General features: G+C 38.1%; 1 pseudogene; it reads right to left on the bottom strand.

The window, feature by feature from the left end:
- Window positions 1-20,261, bottom strand: part of LOC120792817 — a 124,617-nt pseudogene extending 104,356 nt beyond the window's left edge.
- Between the last annotated feature and the right edge of the window lie 415 nt (window positions 20,262-20,676).

Here is a 20,676-nt window from a genome sequence, read left to right as displayed (position 1 = left end):
TTCTAACTGTTCGCCACTGAAAACCTTGAGTAATACAATAAATACAATAAACTTCAACTTCATAATCTCGAGATTTGCAAAAATGCGCCTCCAGATCTCAATATAATGAGCAGATCTCAATTCACACCTGGATTCAGAGTTTTTGTGATGTATCATGGAGGAGACAAATTGTCACCCAAAGGAGAGACAGTCAAAGAGAATAACCACAGAACTGCATGTTCGATTAGGCCTTCCTCGACTGCAATAACCTCTAATACTTAACAATATATCTCAGTCACTTCTACTTCTCTTTTACACATATTATATATTTTATCACACCTTTCTGAAAATTGGTTACAGCTACACAGGTCCTTAATATTACTAAAAAGGGGAAAAATCTAATTTATTCGGCAACCTTTCAAACAAAGGAACTGAATACAGTAAATGCTGACATTCAAAATCTCATCCTTTATTCAATTTTCTTCCCTTTTTCATGGTCAAAGCACTAGCACATAGTAAGAGTTGGTTACGGCTACACATGTCACGGAGGAATTAATGTACAACACACTTGAGGCAGTTCACAATATCCATTGCCCTTCTAATTGACATGTCATTGATACTATTTGCCCAAATGACATTTTAGTGTCTGATTTAATCACATCTGGACTGACTGTGGGTGATGCATTCAAACTTGCAAGTAAAATCCACAGTATCTCCTTGGATTACAACAGAGACTCAGAGTCAAATGAACAAACAAACATGTCAAAATATGACAAAATGTCCATAGAAAAAAAAATCAATACTTCTGGCTGGTTGGGGGCAACATTACAAATCATAAAGAAATCACTGTCACATTATTACCTCAACTCAAATCTCACATCCAGCAGACACAGCACAACATTAGCATTCTTTTTTTTTTTTTTTAGCTTTTCTCCTTTGTTTTGCTCTCCACCAAGCCCTGAGGGAAATGCCGGTCTTTTTAGATTAAAAATGCTCGACTATGTCCACCAGCTAGTCACTAACTTTGTCTGTCTGTCATTTAGTACTGGCTAAGTTGGTTTTGGTGAAAACAACGCCTGTTGTGGCTAAAAGAGGCTAATGAGAATGGTAAGTAATTCAAAACAGTAAAGTTGTGGGCCTTAAAATCAAAACAATGAAGTCAAAGATGGTTAGCTTTCGAAAATAAAGGGGAACTGCCGAGTCAGATAATAATTCCTCACTATGAGTAAATCCTTTCACATTTTACATACAGTAATAGCCATTTAAAAATTTCTGGCTTGTCCATGACAAGGCCCAGGCTGATCATATGCAGGTCTTTGCTGGATCCCTGTTTGGCTCATATGTGATTTCGCTCGATGGCGTAGTGAAGCAGCACCGCCTTGTTAATGACCCTAAGCACCATTTGTGGAATGCTTTATCTATCCACCAGGAGGAGCAGGGATTTTTATTTTATGTTTAATTCCCTTTGTTGTCACCTGCTGTTAGTCCGTCAAGCTGTCAGCATCCACACTGTCACTAAGTGCTCTCCCTGAAGAAATTTTATCAAATATTTGGTAAAATTAAAAAGTAATTTCAGAGAGAAGCAGACAGAAGAACAGTATGGGTTTGAGGGATATATCAAGGATGTCAAACTGACTCAGCAGTAAAAACACATTAAAAAGTTAAAGATAGAAGCTAAAGCCAACACACCACAATATAAAAGTGCACCACCACATCACCTGGAAATCAAGACAGAAGATTATGAAATTAAGGAGCAACACTGTTCCAGTAAAGCAGGGTAGGTTCACTGTTAAAATCCTTAAAAAGCAAAAGCAGCATGTATATTCAGTATATGTTCAGTAGGTAGTGTAGCATAGAAGTGCTAGTTGATGATTGATGTGCTGTACTCTGCTAATTTTTGCTCAACAGGTTTTTTTATCCATCTAATTGGGCTTACTTTGATCAGTATCACAATTACATGTGCCCCAGGCACAACATTTAACCGTAAGTAGCTTGAAATCTACACAACCAGAATGAAAATTAAGAAAATCTGAAATGATTGCATGAGAGTCTATGGAGCACAGCCATATAGTTGTCGGACCCTGGTCAGAACTGACTGATGCTACACTATGATTGCCCAGTCTGGGTTCGAGGGCAGGGACTTAGTGAAGGGTCAATTCTGCCTATTGCCACCAGAAATTTGATCGACCCAGTGCGCCTGAAATCAGCTGCTATGATCATATTTGATGTGTATGATGGAGTGTGGTTCCTTTTTGTAAAACACTTGTATGCTGTTCTAAAATGACAGTTTGTTATTGTATGTATCAGTGTTATTGTTTCTTGTTTCATACTGTCTGTGCAAAATAAAGACATTAATTTGTAAAAAACATTCTTCCATGATGTGTATGGTCAGACTCAGTGAGTCTTTTTAACTTATGCTTTGTTGATAGTTGATTTGGAGGTTATGCATCGGTTACAAACACATACCCACTAAACAAAAATTACAGAAATTCCACAAGTCTTGATCCTTGCTGGGTGAATAAATAAATATTGATAGTTGAAAATTATTGAATTCTAAGATGAATATCACAGTTAAAGATAGCGTTTTGTAAAGCTGTATTATTGTTCTCTGTCAGTCTTTTTACTTTGTTGATAAGTGTTTTGGGGGCAATGCAGTGGTTATCCACTTCAATAGGAGGGAGAGTGGTGAAAATGTGTATATCAGGTCGCTATACAGGTGCCTTAATGACTAGCCCTAGCATGCAAACCAAAAGTAAGTTGTCACTGTTAATACAGTATAAAATGTAATAATTTCTTTTATTTGGCATACGGGGGTTATTGCAGTGATCCAGCACCTCAGCAATACAGGCACTCTGGTGGTTTAATTTTGGGTAAGTATGTCTAAAATGATGTACAAGACATCAATAATATTTCCATTTGATGGAAACGTCATCGTCAACATCATATAACCTAATTTCAGCGAAGAGAAACAAGATGACACAATATACATAATATACACCATCGGCCACAACATTAAAACTGGTAACTGTTTTTAACTTTGTGACTGATCCATGTATATGCGTTATTGTCAGACTGAGAGGAGAAGTAATAAAGGTGCAATGTGAGGGTAAAATCAAGATTTATGCTGTTAAAATATGTGAATGTTCTTCCTTTCCATATTTGAAAAGCCTCAATTATTTCTCATTTCCTTATTTATTCAACGGAAAAGTTCTTAAACAAACAGGCCTAAGGAGATGAAAAATGTAAGGGAACCCTTGGTTCTCACAGAGTATTTTGCATATTGTGTACAAAGAATGGCGTAAACAAGAAACATGACTCTGCAGTGTAGGCTGTCACACTTTGGTTTATGTATGAATGCATTTTTTGAAGGAAGCACCGAATCATGATGACATCCTTCAATTGAATGACAGGTTCTTGAATAGCTGTGGTTACTGTGGAATCTAGACATGCTTTCAGTGGCTAGAAACAGGCTGCCAGGGGCTGGAAAAAGGCTGGAAACTGGATTCTACCCAACTGGTAGCCAGAGACCCCAGCAGTTCTAAATAGCTGGTACTGTAGTCAATTGATCCATTACAAATGTAAAAATATTGATCATTGCAGCTTCAAGATCCCATACTTTTTAAATATGCTGAACTCCACTGAAATTACTGGATGCAAAATAAAATAAAACTTTTTTAGAAATTTTATTTTACTGTGTGGTAGTGAATCTGTGGAAAGTGGCATCTTTGGTTTTGATTTGTTCCTAAAAATTCTGATCTCAACACTACTTCCTTCATACATGTACACTAACACACCACCACTCCACCTGGCATTCACCCTACACATATACAGCTCCCTTTGTCTATGAATGAACTAATGGCTTTACTCTGCTATTTGTGTGATGTTTGACTCAATTAGCCACACTTAATTCTTGTGGTGCTTGTAAACCAAATTTTTTTTGTTATGTGCTTTTGTTGTCACAACACACTCGTTTTTTTCTAACATGAGGGGAAATAGAAAAGTTTTGGGAGGGCTCTGAGCTTTAAGTGATTAACCAAAGAGTTACTTTTCAAGCCTATTGTGAGTCAATATTTGATACTCAACAGATGACTAAAACCAACAATGTGTTAGTCCGTCTCTCAATACTTTCTCTATTTTTGCTATACTCTCCACGCTGTCTATGACACTCAGCAAATTCGTTCCTATGCTGAAAATGCAAATCTTTAAGTTACAAATACAGTATATACTGTACTTTCGTTTTGTTTTTGTTTTTTTAAAAAAAGGCTAACTAACTACCAAAGATCGGAGAGCACTGTATGTTTTAGCTAATGTTACTCAAACAGGCTTAAATGGTGCATTTTTGGGGGAGCATTTTCAGCTGCAGATTAATGCACATTTTGTGCTCTGGTTAGTATTTCCAGCAGCACGACAATGTACTATAGGATTGAGTCAAAATAAACTATAATGTATTTGTTCATGGTAAGGAAGGAAAATCTTTGATATGATGTGTTTTCAATTGTTTATGGCACAGAAGAAGAAAATACTGTTTACAGAATCAAGCTTTGGATACACGCACAAAATTTGTAGGATACCTTCATTGTTGGTTTTGGTCTTTTAAAGAGATTTGTTGACAAGAAGAAACATATAAAATATCATCTAGAATATCACCATACTTATCCTTTAAAGAAATACTATCTTTTGATTATCAAATATTCACCTCCAAAAGATTTGAAAAGTGGTTTTGAAAAGTTAATCAAATATGAATTACACAGAATATCACTAAACTTATCCTTTAACATCAGAAAGTCAGAAAGCTGGACTCCTCAGCTGTTACCATGTGAACCAGGTGATGTCACAAGATTATCACAATAATTTTCAAATGCCACTCACTGGTCATCTAGGTCTGCAAGTTTAACTTGTAGTCTTACTGCATATATTGCTGTATTCATTTTGAAATAATTGACATTGGCTGCTCACCGTCCAGTGTTGAACTCGACATGGGCATCTAACAGGGCGACCACAGGAGCAGAGGCAGCCTTCCAGCCCCTAACTCTTCCCCTAATCAGTCCTTCCTGCTTGACATGGTCAACCACCTTGATGAATCCTGGGTCGTGCTGAGTGTTGGTCTCATCCACAAAGCTCTGCATGTGCTCTTTCAGCTCCACTGGGGAGAGAGTGACACACATATACACACACACAAGTTTGCACAGCTATCCTTGTTAGGACATTGCATTGGGTTTTATTCATTGTGGACAGTCTAACCCAAACCCTAACACTAACTTTAACCATAACCAATTCATGCCTAACCCTAACCTTAACCTAATCTCAATTCACACCTCACCCCTAACCTTAACCAGGACTTCAGAAATGACGTTTTGCCTCATGAGGACTGGGCTTTGGTCAACAAAGTCGGTGCTTATACTGGAAAAGGGTTTTTATGGTTTGGTCATTATTTTTAATTTGAGGAAATGTTAAAGGGGCACTTCAACAATGTTACACAAAGTGCAGTTTACTCGTCATGGGAAGTAGCCTGTAAAAACAGTGGCTTAATTTCTTTCTAAAGTCCAAGAAAATAATTCTGATGAACTCATCAGAGTTACCTAGACTTGGGCTTGGATACAATTTTTTAACATAAAAACTTTGTTACAGACTCTGGTGTGGAATTTCAAAGATGCAGAGATTTACTAGACACAATTTTGCATTATGGGAAATGTAGGATCAAACCTTTTTGGAGCATTTTTTTGTCTTTTGTAAAACTCCCAACTTTTTGGAAGTGCAATACAGCATGTCGTGATGTGCTTCCAAATTTGTAACGACAGTTTGGGGAAGGCCCTGTCTTTTTTCAACATGACAATGCCCCATTGCACAAAGCAAAATGGTCCCAGTTTGATGTGGAAGAACGCTGACTGGCTTGCATAGAGCCCTGACCTCAATCCCATCCAACACCTTTGGAATGAACTGGACTGACTGCAAACTAGCCTTTATCACCCAACATCAGGGCACACCTCAGGAATGCTCTCGTGGCTGAAAAGGAACAAATCCCTGCAGCGGGGTTCCATAATGTTGTGAAAAGGATGATGCGTGGACGCGGGTATAGCAGCCATTCCATTGGTTTTGGAATGAGATGTTTAATCATCACATGAGCAATTGCGGTTAATACTACAAATTACAGAATTCTGGAGGAAACAAAACAAACTACTGTCATTTTAACAAAGAAGTCAGGCAATAATTGGCCTTTGTGTATCATTCTGTGAGCAACCATGATCTGTTTTTATACTGCACACGGTATGAGTCTGTGAACAGCAGGGCACAGTGAAAGGAGTTGGTTTCTTTGCTGAGAAGTTTGAGGTGTGCAGCCTGTCGTTTGCAGCTATTCATCTAACAGATCACTGTGGCTGCTCCTTCTTGTTCCATTACTCCCTGCAATATTTCAAACTGATCTGCTTTCCAAAAACAAAAGAAAATGACCATTGTCTTGTTTTGTAGATGCATTTTTGATGAACGATAGCTGTAAGTGTAACGCTCACTGACAAACACATTGTATTTCCTGTTAATAACTACTAGCTAACTAAAATTGTGTTTCTCCAGATAAATGCTTTTAATGTGAAAATTTTGAATATCTTAACATTTGGTTTGTGTTTTTTCTTGCTTTCTTTCAAGTGTTACCTCCATCTTACTACATGAATGTTTTCATACTGTATATGCCTTGCAAACATTCAGGTAGACAGACAAACACAGAAAAATATTTAGAAACACACACACAGACTGCCCACAGTGGAACAATAAACATCTTCATTCTTCTGAATATCAGAAGCCCTGTTTTCCATCAGTCCACTAAAATGTGTTGTGAGAAATACTGGGTTCAGGCTGACCACAAAAGATGGTTAGAAGATTCTCAGTGGAAAGTAGATTGGTGCCTTCTCACTATCTGCAGAAATCTAATGGCATTTGAGTACTTTGTGCACAACCTCATGATGACAACTCACTACATCTACTGTACATCAAAGTACTTTACACTACTTTATACTACTGCCACATTCACCAATTCACACACACATTCATAGAGTGCTCCTTTCTATACACACAGTGCTTTCTAAACACTCATACACCAATGATACATGCTGGGCAATTTGGGGATCAGTATCTTGCCCGAGGAAACTTCGACATGCAGACTGGAGGAGCCGGGGATCGAACCACTGACCTTCCGGTTAGTGGACGACTTGCTCGACCTCCAGAGACACAGCTGCCCCGTAAAAGAACTCCTGCAAACCTAAAAGAGCTTCATCACATACCAATTTAAGAGTGGCAGAAACTACCAATAGACAGGTAGAAGAAGCTTCTACAAAAAACAATTAGAGGCTGTCATTGTTGCCAAAGATTATGCAACCAAATATTAGTGAAGGGTGACAATAATTGTGTCTGGGGTACATTTTTTGTTTTTATTATTTCACTATAATGCAAGTTTTGTTTTTTTAAATTTTCTTTTGTTCAGTTTATTAAAATATTTTGATTATACAAAATTGGTTAATTTTCATTTATTTCTGAAGATATTCTAAATTCTGTGCTTAAAATTCAGGGGTGCTGATAATATCAACCAGGAGTGTATTTTCTGTGTGAATTGCATTTCCATGTCCATACAAAATAACAATTTACCCGAACGTGATAAGATGTTATTAGTACTACCTATTATTTCTGTGTCATGAAAGCAGAAGAGGATATAGCAAGACTAAATGAAAAATTAGTAGTATGGGGTGGGAAACACAAAAAATCTGAGTACTATTTTGCTTATTTTATTATTTCAAGCCCTATATAATATTCCTATAATATCCCTACAAGGACTTCTACAAAACTGGTAGGAGTTAATGACTTAACGGAATAATTGGACAGCTGGTCTTCTCAAAGTTCCAAGTTAAGTGCTAAGAAATAACTCCCTGTACAACCATAAATTGTCAATTTTCTATTTCTGTTGGTGTACGGAATAAACAAATGAGATATGAAATGTTAATTGGTCAGCTTTAGTGGTGCTGGTAGTGAATGTTTGGACAGAGCCAAAATAGTTTATTCCCCTTGCTTCCAGTCGTTACACTAAGCTATGCTTAGTTAAGCTAAGTGTCTCCTGGCTCTAGCTTCACACTAAACACATGGACAAGAGAATGATATCAATCATACACAACCACTCGACAGCATTATCTTCCAGTTTACCTTTGTTAAACTAGAGTTCATAGAGTTATAATATAACAAGAAGGGGAATAACTCATCCTCCACTTAGTGTGGGGCCAAACATGTGGTTTGTGCATATAAACTGTCAAATAGATCCCCAAACTGTACATAAATGGCAGATAGTCCTGTTATAACTCCATTGTAACATCTTCTCTTGAAGTTATTAAAAAATGTATAGTGGGTTAAGATAGGTATAATGTTTAAGTTAGAAGACGCCCTCTATGAACCACTATAATGCCAAGGAGTTTAGAATAAAATCTGGAGTTAAAAATCCATCAATTCATTAGCTATACCGTTTATGTCACATAAAAAAGATACAAAAAATCAACTGGTTGTCAAATGCATATTGATAATGCTGTAAAATTTCCCTTGCAAACCTACAAAGTGGTTGATTTCAAGAGAAATTATTGTCGCCATGAAGGATGTCCAAACGGGATACACCTTTTAATCCTACCTCAAATTGCTCCTTGTGATGGATGGATATATAAATGAGTGTGAGCTCTGTGTTTAAGGCCAAGCTTTAGTGCCAGGATGGTACGTGTCCTGGTGGCTCAGTGTAAATATACTGTATCATAAAAATTAAATTATGAGGAAGGTTTCTTACAGCTGTTGCTATGGTCATCCACCAGTATGATTTCTTTGAGCAGTCAGGACAGAGTCCTCTGGATAGCTGTTTGGATGGAGCACAGCAACACTGACAAGGCCTCGTTGACAAAGATGAAGATGATGCTGAGCTAAGGAAGGTCTGATGAATATGAAATGTTTCTGCACCTGGGGGGATAAACAGAGATAAACAGAGAGAAAGAAGGGCCTTTTTTAACTAAAATTTATTGAAATACAGCCAATACATAGACAATATCATTCCATTAAGGGTTTGATCAATACAGGCAAATACCATCATCACACGTCTTTATGAATTAATCAATTAACATTGAAACCATGATCAACTGACTGACCCATCTGGCCGTAAATCTGGGATTGGTCGAGTGAGGGTTATGCAGTCACTAAGGTAGCCGTTGTAGCCATAGTAACGGAGCTTCCAGAGGGCCAACCTTCGACTCTCAGGGCCCCAGTTGAAAAGTGCGGAGGCAGGGTCTGAGGCCAAGTCTGTCGAAGACGTAGTGTATTCAACATCATTAAGATGGGTCTCTGTCGAGACAGAGCGAGACAGGTTGTTGCATTTTGGACAAACTGTGTTTGCTGAAGTAACATATTTTAATATTTTCAAGTTTTCTCCAGCAATTTTCACCAAGCGCCTTCAAAAACCACTGTGTTGTCAGATGCTGTGACAGCTACCTTAGCAACATTACACTGTGGAGAAATGATGACAAGCTCTATTCAGGGAGCTTTGCTGGAAGAATAACTGTGACCGAGAGCTAAGTATGCCATGTGGTTATTAAACAAAGAAAGAATAATTGAAAGAATAATTTTTCGAGTGGCTGTGGCTGAGGTGGTAGAGAGGGTTTTCCATTGATTGAAGGGTTGGTGGTTTGATCCCCAGCTCGTCTTGTCCATGATGAAGTGTCCTTGGGCAAGATACTGAACCCTAAGTGCCTCACTCATAAGTCACTTTGAATAAATGCATCTGCCAAATGAGTAAAATGTAAATGTAATTTCGGCACCACGGGGGAACAGTATGGAACACAAATGTGAAATAACAGGGATTTTCATTGTCATTACAATTAACTCATTCTGACAGGCACACTGATCTACTTATGCAGAGGTCAACACAAATCCACTAACGCGCCCGAGGTAACAATTCTCTATAGCTGACAGTTCTGTGCTATGTGTGCAGCACCGAGTTGCTTCCCATGCATGGTTGAAAACAGTGAAACGCAAAAACATACTTGAAGCCAGTTTGGACAAAAAAAAATCAAACAATAGAGAGCAAACTTGTGGTTGTCTGAAATGTGTATATTTCATGTGATTCATTCCAGTTTAGGAATATTGCAAAAGTTAAACATTTTTTATCTAAAGCCACCCTTGAAGAAGTCCTCCATGCTTTTATTTCATCACATCTGGATTATTGTAACTCTCTGTACTCGGGGCTCAGCCAAAAAGCCATCTCTCATCTCTAGCTCATTCAGATCTCAGCTTTCAGACTTTTAACAAATTTTAAGAGACAAGACCATATCATGGCCATACTTGCAACACTACACTGGCTACCAGGTATAGAAGTGATTTTAAAATTTGACTGATTACCTTTAAAGCCATAATAGGGCTTGCTTCTACGTACGTCACAGATTTGCTTGTACTTGCTGAGCCTAGCTGCTGCCTGCCTTCCACAGGTAGGACTCTCGTTACTAAAGGAAACTGTGCATTTTCTCGGAGAGCCCCGGTACTATGGAACTCCCTGCCATTAGTTACTTAGGTAAGCAAACTCAGTACCCTGTTTTAAAACAATCCTCAATACTTACTTTTACAGGAAGGCTTTTCTACAGTGAATCTGTTTGTTATCTATTCTTACCTGTTTTTATTATACACTGTTTTATTAGGTCCTGTCTTCTATGTTTTGATTTATGTCTCTTTTACCTTGCTCCATGTTTTTTTAGCTCCTGGACCTGCAGTGAGGCATTTGTTTTACATTATTGAAGATAGAAGCGTTCACTACATGTATGAACAAATCTTTAAAGTGAAACTGAAATCAAATTGAGTCATCCCTTTTTGCAGTCTACGATAATGTCAATGTGTTTTTAAAATGTACTGTTAATAGTTTTGTCTTATTAAGAGGAAGAAAAAGGTCTTTGGGGAAATATTAGAAATGTGGCCCATTAAGACAACATGTTAACCAGCAGTCACTTCCATGCTGCTTACACTGCTAAAATCCAGATTTTATAACAATTTTATATGACATTGTCTGAAAAAATAACCATACTCATAAGTTGAAGAGAACAGCTGTGTTGTGATTTTGGCTATATTTACTTTAAAAAATGATTGCTCAGAGAGAAAGTTAGAAGCTCATTCATCTGTATGCAGCTGCTGTGCAGTCAATTGAATGAGACGCATCGAGAGGTGTGCCTGCAGAGGGATTTGTCGCTAGGTGCTTTAGTGAAGAAAAGCCCTTAAAGGGCTGTGAAAAGTCTGTAAATGTAGTAACAAAGGCTCTTAGTTGGCTAAACTGCCTGTAAACGCCTCCCTGATGATGCAATAGAAACTGTTCGCGCAAATTCATTTTGAAAGAGTGACGGCTAACGGGCAAACACCAACAAATGGCCAGATGACCAGTGGTTTAACTACAACAATCAGTCACTCGGTATTTGGCTGACCAGTGGTATAACTTTGTCATGCACTCACTCATTCACTCACAGAGATTCGTGTTTATAGGGATGGCCCCCGCTGTTGTGGTACAGCTATAAATTTACACTGTAGCTACAGGTTATGGGCAGACAAGTTGTTGTTACCAGTGATTTTGATGTGTAAGGGACCACACCAGTATCTGACCACACTAAAGTGACAATTGCAGGTATGTTTCCATGCTGTTTAATGTGCTGCAGCTGAGCAGCTAATTAGCTATCTAGCCTGCAAACTGAATTTTTTTTTAGTGAATGTTTGTTTGGTTGCTCATTCTAAAGCTAAGATGTGTTATGACATATTCATGTTTTTAAGTTGGATAAGAAGGAGACTTTATTTGGAAAACTAATGGGGTATCTAGAGTCCATGGTTCTTGTGTTATGTAGTAGGCTTTTGTCTGTTTAGTGTGATGACTGACTGCATTGAAATAAGGTGTCGGTCTATGTAGATCATACTAGAATGTTATTCTTCTCCCTTTTGGTTTCTGATTTTTTCTCAGAGAGAGCAGATATGTATGTATACTGTAGTGGTGAAAAAATGCAATTTAATTTCAGGTTGACTTCAGCATTTCAGTATCTACTTTTCCAAAATAATTAAGTATACTGAATCATGATACTGGCCACATCAGTAGTTTTTAGCATTGGGCCTATCCATACTGAGAGCACTGTTGTCAATTTAGACGTGATTCATCAGTACGTTATTTCCTTATTAAAATGCTCTTTAAAGGACAGCAAAAGCCACAGAAACAATCATGATGTGATAACTCTGTTGCAAATACTTGGCTGCTGAGCTAATAATCTTATAAACAGTGTTGTATAAGTCTAGTTTTCTCCTGAACATAACACGTTGAACCAGCAAACAACAAACAAACAAACTTACTACTGAACCAACGACAGTCAAAATCAGCGCTCATATGTGGCTTTATGAACTATGATGCATTCACTTACTGATGTACACCACAGTGATGTGATTGTTTAGCTTAGGAAACAGAGTCAACTACGTGGTCACTGATTACAAATATTTGAACTGAACTGTACAAAAGTGTCTGTTACAACTCAAGTGATATTACACCCTTACAGATATTTCAACAATCAAATGACAGTCAAGACTTTGTCAGCCACTCAAAACCCAAAATTCAAGCTTCCCGGAGAACACTAATGTATCGCCCCATATCAAATATCTTTCCTCTGCCCTCCAAACACACTTGTTGGAGGTCTGTGAAGTGCATCGTCTCCTTCCTGAGCTGAATTGTTTCTTTTTAGTTTGAAGAGCAGTGTTTCCCCCTTTGTCAATAAAATGCTTAATGCTCTCGAGGGTGAAATCCCACCTCCCTCCAAGTCCCCTCTTAGCCTCACAATAAGCACCTTAAAGGCAGTGTTAATGATTGATTCTGCGTTACACTTTCCTTAGCTGCAAATGCATTGTAATGCACCGAAACTTTTGAGGAGTTTTAAGTTGCCTCATTTAGGTTCCCCTTTCGAGCTGAAATCTGACAGAAAAAGGATTGCTGCTCGAAAAAAAGCTATTTCAATCCACTGATGCATTTAGTTAATGCATTGTACAATTTAGCAAAGGAGGATGAATGAGACTGTGTAGTTTCAAAGGTTTCTCAGTGACTAGTAGTGGGAGTCTGTTGTGTCATGACCTGCACTTTGTCCGACATATTTCATTATTACTTTACTTTACCTCAGCTACCCTTTCTACAACAGCTCGAGGGCATAGTGTACCTCTATAGGACAATTCAGGGGGAATCAAGTGGAACACTGGTGAAATTGTGGGAGTGTGTGTGTAATTTAATGTAATATAATATATATATATATATATATATATATATATATATATATATATATATATATATATATATGTATATCTTTCAGCTTGTTGGTCATTTAGTTTTCCCAGCACTCAAACTCCACTCTCATGGCCCTTATTTCCAGATGTAGCAACTAGGTGTCATTACGTTTCCAACTCAAAGCAGCAAAGATAGTGACTAGGCGGTGGACATAGTGGAACTTTTATCAGTTAAAGATCCTGATATTTGTCTCAGGAGTTGCTGGAACCTAAAACAGAGCTAAAAGTAGAGTGAACACAGGACTGCACAAGAAACACAACTCCAAAAGAATATGTATTTTATTAGGTGGTGATGATGATGTGAAGAGGATGAAGGAGACTCCGCTGACACCGTCTTGATTGCATATAAAGGTTAATTACAAAGAAGTACAGTGTCAAATCAAGCACCTGCAGGTCTGCTTGTGAGAGGGTGTGAAGCCAATGGACCACTCTGAAAATCAGCCTTGACCACCGACTCTTAAATAAGGCAGTTGTTTTCCTAAGAAATGTCACTAACGTATGGTTTCAATCAAAGCAATAACTCCCTTTTCAGACTGGGAGGCATCCTCTGAGGTCCCTCCGACCTAGGGCCTCTATGAAAACATATAAATTTATCTCTGCATATTTAACCATACACCTCAAATACTAATGTTGTGCTGTGTCTGCTTAATTTGTAAATTGGCATCTTTGCTAACACATCAGGGTTTATATAATTATATATAATTATATATTATATATATTTGATCATTGCTGCTTGCAGAAAAAATACAAGGTATTTCAGCTTACTTTGTTTTCCTGTTGATGTGTGAGTCTGTAGCTATGTTTCAGAAAATATGGTTTTGAGCATTCTTTGCAAGAATCTTGGAAAAGTACCACAAAAAACATCTCCAGTGCACAGTTCCTTTTGTATATGGATTAAACAAATGAGAAGTTTTAATTAGTTAGCTTTACTGGTGCCGATAGGCTTTTAAGTTTGAACAGAGCGAAACGTATAATTTTCTTACAGACTTTATGCAAAGCTAGGCTAAAAACATTCTGAATCCAGCGCCATTCTTAATGCACAGACATGATACTGGTATCAATCTGGTCATCTCACTTTTGAGAAGAAAACAAAAGCATTTTCCCCAGAATGTTAAACTATGCCTTTACAGTCATTATTGTGCTCTACATATAAACTTGAACTTGAACAACAAAAATACATTCAAGCTATATGTTTTGCAAAGTTGACATTTTTTTCCTAAGAGTAGTGCTATGGGAAAGCTCATGAAGTGTGTCAAATATGGAAAGTTCATGCAGAGGTCGTTCTCAGGGGAGCTTGAATGTGTTACATTAATTATTCGCCTGTTAAATTTTGGTATTTCTTGTCTACAAGTGGACACTTTTCCCTAAGGGTGGTGCTCATTTAATTTTCTTAAAGATTTTCCAGAATAAAAGGGTAAGAATGGCAAAAAAATTAACTATTATAAACGTGCCAGTGGGCTCACTTTTTTCACAGCTCAGTATAAATTGATCTATTTTTTATGACTTACAATATTTAACTGTCTACAGCTCACAAACCACTTGCAGTTATGTCCAAGTGTTTTTTCCCTCTGACTCTAACCTGACAGACCAGCTGGGTAGTGCCTGAAGGTCAGAGGTCAACACACACAGGTGCTGCTCACTGTTCAGTTTGGCAGCTTCTAGGACTGGATTCTGACAGTAAACAGTGTCAATTTGTCCTGTGATATCCTTGTTGGGGATAGGGACTTGGCTGCCCGTCAATGTCTGCTCAGCTGTGATAGTATAAACATACATAAACATACACATAATGTGTACGTTTATAATACAATAAGGGAGAGAATAGTTCAGAAAAAGAGAGAGTGAGGTGAAAATTTTGGAACGAAATTCTCAATTTTTTTAACAAATCCTTGCAAAAAGGATGCAACATGCATTTTCTGCAAGAGAGAAAGGACAAAAGACTAAAAGGAAAAAGTAATGATGAGTTACCATAGGAGAATGAAGAAATAAAAGTACCGACAGGGAGTGGAGCGGTGCATGAGAGCGTGATGAGGAGGATGAGAAGCAGAGAGAGTGATAAGGAGAACAAGAGAATAAAGGGGATGTGACAGAAGGTATTCATCCTGTTCATCATCAGTAAACTACGCGATCCTAAACTCCTGTCATATCAGCTTGCAGAGATACACTCTCTCATTAGCTCAGACACCAGCACAGCTCCCTGTCAACACACACACACGCACGCACACATATCCTCCCTCCGGACACCTGAGGGCAGGCCTGGACCCTAAAAAAACCTAATGGATTAGGAAGGGTGACAAATTGTCCTACCTTGTCCTACAGTCAATTTATGCATAATTGACATGCTGTTAGCTTGCAGGCTGGATGCTGCTGACTAACTCTCAACCCAAAGCACAGACTTTGACAGGTCTGCAGTCAAGACCACCATGGTCAGAGCTGAGATTTGGTTCAGTCAAGACTCAGACCATGAATATTCCAGACCAGAATCATAGTGCAAACATCTTGTTCCTAAATACAGTGCATTTGAAAAGTATTTAGATCCTGTCACTTTTTCACAGTTTGTTATTTTACAGCCTTGTGCTAAAATCAGAATGATTTATTTTTTCTCTCATCACTTTACACTCAATAACCTATAATGACAAAGCAAAAAAAGACACTTAGAAATATTTGCAAATTTTTTAAAAAGGAAAAACTTAAATATCATATTGACATAAGTATTCAGAACCTTTGCTATGACACTATAAATTTAGTTCAGGTGCCTCCCATTTCCCTTGATCATCTTTGAGATGTTTCTACACCTTGATTGGAGTCCACCTGAGGTAAATTAAATTTATTTAACATGATTTGGAAGGCACACACCTGTCTATATAAGGTCTCACAGCTGGCAATGAATATCAGAGCAAAAACCGAGCCATGAGGTTGAAGGAACTGCCTGCAGAGATCAGAAACAGGATTGTGTCAAGGCACAGATCTGGGGAAGGCTACAAAAAATGTCTGCTGCACTGAAAAGGAAGAAGTATGGTACAACCAGGACTCTTCCTAGAACTGGCTTCCAGGCCGAACTGAGCAACAGGTGGAGAAGGGCTTTGGTAAGAGGGGTGACTAAGAGCCCTATGGTCACTGTGGCTGAGCTCTAGAGATCCTGTGTGGAGATGGGAGAAATGTCTATAATAGTTTTAACTACTTTTGTATTAGATTGAAACCAAATTTTCACATCCATCATGCAATACTCAGGAAGGCGTAAGACTGTCCCAATTTCATTCTGCAGCATGACAATGACCCCACACAAACAAGTGTACCAAGGAAAATTAAACGTGAGGGGTGGTCAAACCAGAGATTGATTTTACTTCATTTTTTTCTGTATACTGCACTTTGTATGAAGTTAATTAATAAATAAAAAATGTTCATTTTTGAAATCATCCTCAATTTACTTTTAGTGCCTAAAACGTTTGCGCAGCATTGTCCAAACCAATGATATGGTTTCTCAATATCATTCCAAAAGACTGTTGTTACCATTGTCACATAAGACGTCATTTTTGTTTGTGTCTAGGGTACTTTCTATGTATTTTTAAGGAGTACAGTCACAACAAGTGCCAGCAAACTGTAGTTTTCAGCTGAGCGGTCTGGCAGCCGGCATGCAGAAGTGCGAGCAGAGCAATGACAGCTTAAGTACACCATTATAATGCAAAGGGTGTGTTGGATATATAGTATGTTACAATGAAAGAGTTTGTCATGCCACTGTAAAAGCAGACTCAAGTAAACTAGTTCACAAGTTTCGCTTTGAATAAAGTTTTCATTTTATTCATGTTGACCTTGTCTGGTTAGTTCAGTAGATGCTCCATCATCATTGCTATATTGTCAGTGTGGTGAAAATGATAGATTGCAGCTTTAAGAACAGATTTTTCAAACACTGATGTAATGTGTAATGCTTGTAATATGAAGATAGGTAAAAACACATCAGAGAATAAAGAAAGTTTTTGGTTAAATCTGTTATTTGTTAATTTGTAGTTAGATCTGCAACCAAAATACTGTAAACCCAAGTTCTGCAGTCCTGCTGTTTGAATCCGTGTGCAAATAACAGCTCGTGCCAGAGCTGAAAATCCTCATGTAAAAATTTGGAGCTTGTTTCATTGATGTAAAACTTGGCTGCCACCTATTTTAAAGTTTAAACTGAAGAAAATCCATGAAAATCAAAGCCTCCCACAGTTTAGGTACAGGATGCATTTTTGTGCCAGAGGCAGGGGTGGACCATGGGGTGGCAGCTGTCACCCCCTAAAAAATGCCTTGCCAACCCAGCTGCCACCCCAGTTGTGGACAGTCTAATCCAAAAATATATAAATGAAAAGTTGGGGCCGGTTATCCGAGTGCAAGTGAATGCAAAAAGAGATGATACTCTTTGTAGCCTCATACGTTCTATCCCTCCCCCAACTGGAGTTGCTCATGATTTTGCATGGACTAAATGGCAGTTGGTGGACCATACGGTGAAGGAATCTGGTAATTATTACTTACTGTTCATCTATGACTCCCAGGGGACTTCCCATGATGCACTGAGCTCCTTGCTCCTCTTCCTCCCTCTCCATCTGTATGCACTAAAATCCCATGCTACTAACTTGGCTTCTTCTCCCTCCTCGTAGTTTTGTGCTTTCTCCTCTCTCCTTTCTCTTCCTGTCACTTTTTTGCAGGTATTTCTGCCTATGGAGCTACAGAGTCTGGGTTTGTAATTGCAAACCACCTAGTGTCCCCATGATCCTGCTCAACACGCACTGCTTCAATTATTATTATCATCATTATTATTATATTTAGTCTGATTGTTATTATTAATAGTCTTATTACTAGCCCTATTATCATAAGTATTAGTTTTTTTATTAGTTTTATTATTATTATACATCTTTATGTGGAACCTGCAATTGTCTATGTCCGGTAACTCCGGTGTTTGATTGTGTGAGGGATGAATTCAACTCATATTTCCTGCAGCTACCAACATTTCTGAAACCGCTCATGCCACAGACAAACATGTCCAAATTTCCGATCAGTCATGCAAAGTGCAAAATACAAAAGCTCTATGCCCCAAACAAAAAAAAACAAAAAACATTAGTCAACAACACAGTGACAGTTCATTCAAAACCCAGTACACAAGAGTTTGTAGTTTCACCACATTTTCAAATTGAAGCTCAGAGAAAAGGACTTTTGCTGTTTAATCAGCATTATTGGATATCTTGGATCTTTGGCAACACTAAATGTGTGCCTTCACTGAGTAGGCTATAAGTGACATAATTGGTGAATATATTCATATCCTGTGGGCAATCAGCTCTTATTTCGACAGAGTGAAAGCATGGATACCCAGTGTTTGTAGGCACTGGCCATCAATGTTTGTTTTTATTCGTCGCATTAAATTACAGAGTAAAATAAGAAATCTTATTTATTTAGCCCCATCGATTTATGCGTGGGATATAAAGATGCGCATAAACAGCATAAACTGATCAAGACCTTAAATGGGACAATAGGCCGATTTAGAAAACACTGTGTGTGGTAAAAACACTCAATTATACCTCGCAGGAACCTATCCCAGCAAGGTACTTGTAACACAAACACATCAACTCACACCTGAGGATTTGAAAGAATTTGTTTTTGTGGACAGAATCTCATTTGCTCTGCAAGCTCTGCAATATTATCTGCCTCTGAAAGAGGCAAAGGGAAAAAACAGGCAATTAATTTGCTCTTTGTACGTACTCTGAGCCCCTTCAAATCACACGACAACTTCTTTTTATATCACAGTGAATGGGGACTCATAAAAAATGCTTTTTCAGTTGTTTGCTATGTATTTGATTGGGTTGCCACTAGCATGCTCGCACAATAGTCATTTTAAAAATGTTGTACTGCTCCCAAATGGGGCAAATAGTGAGCCCATCTGCACATCCCTGAAGTAAAGGGAAACAAGCTTTTGCAAGTTTTGTACTGCTATTTTTTAGGGTATAATGACACACATACTGACTGAAAAAGAGAGTGTGAATATGACAGAGACAGAGAGGGATGTTGATCTGCAGCCTTGTGTAAAAAGTACACACATGATTAATGTAAGCAGAGAGCAGATGGTGATCTCTATTTTCCTATTTTCCTCTCCTTCCCTTTCCTCCCCTGAATAATGTGTTTAATGGATCACACCTGTACGAGTCAAATCTGTATTTACAGTATAATTTTGGCATTCAAACTTAGGTCTGGAAATGTTCTGCAATGTAATGAACTGCTAAAAATACGTAACAAAAAAAGTATCTAATTTAGGCTGTTTATCTGGTGTGTCTACAAGGTTAGCATATGGCTAACCACCTTGGAATAAGTTGTGAACACTCCCTTGTGTACATTGCAAGCACTCTGCCAAAATTACGAGAACGCAGCATCATTCACTAAACCATGGCAACATTATACCTGTTTACATCTCCCAAAGGCCCCTGTAATTATGGGAACTGTAGTCCCAAATCGAATTAAGACACAGAGTAATAATAGGAGTTACAAAATCAATAAATATTAACTTTTTTCATGTTGCATGAATAATCATCAATATATTTTGACAGTGGTTCTTATATTTCTGGAACACTGACACTATCCATTCATTTACAGATATTTTATAGATCATGTGTTGAAAATCCTTAGAAACTTTGACATAAAAGTCAACAACTTAAAATTGCATTCAGGGGGTTACAGAACAATTTTTGTCTGAGAGCAGGCAAATAGTGTCAGACTGTCAGTCTAACGTCACATCAAGGCCAAGCTGTAGTCTACTGTTCTTCATATTAGTTTGAATGTTTCTAACCCTGGGTTTCCCTGTGCTCCACATTCACCACACCAGTCCGCCATGACCAGCTCCGTCTCCCGTTTGGATCATCACTTCCTCTCCAGTCTGGCTCTGTTGCAAGCTCTGTGCTGCCCTCCTGCTCTCCATTCTGGATCATTGTATCATTATCTGCTCTCCAGATCGACTCACCTTGTCTGCTCTGCCTGCCTTGCCTCTCAGCCAGCTACTCCTGTACTAATAGACTCAGGTGAAAACAAACCATTGCTCAAAACCCAATTAGTTGAAATAAATCCTCTTTAAAACTGCTATTGTCTCCAAGTTTGTGTTTTGCATTTTTGGCTCCTACTTTGAGTCATTATAACAATGTCTTTTTCAATTACACTGCACTAGCTGTTGCTAGCATGATTTAACTTGATATTCAAAGAAATATCTATTTTTGAGTTATTTGTGTAAGATGACTTACAACAACTTGAATAGCTGTGTTCTCATCCATACTTGCTGACTATTTTTCATGTATGGTGTAGCTAGTTAGCTTTGTAGGAGGATGGCATGTACATCATCTTAATCCTGCC

The sequence above is a fragment of the Xiphias gladius genome, chromosome 8, assembly GCF_016859285.1.
Source record: "Xiphias gladius isolate SHS-SW01 ecotype Sanya breed wild chromosome 8, ASM1685928v1, whole genome shotgun sequence".
In the NCBI taxonomy this organism is placed as follows: Eukaryota; Metazoa; Chordata; class Actinopteri; order Istiophoriformes; family Xiphiidae; genus Xiphias; species Xiphias gladius.
Note: the sequence above shows the minus strand (reverse complement) of the source record. Positions and strands in the feature narration are given on the sequence as shown.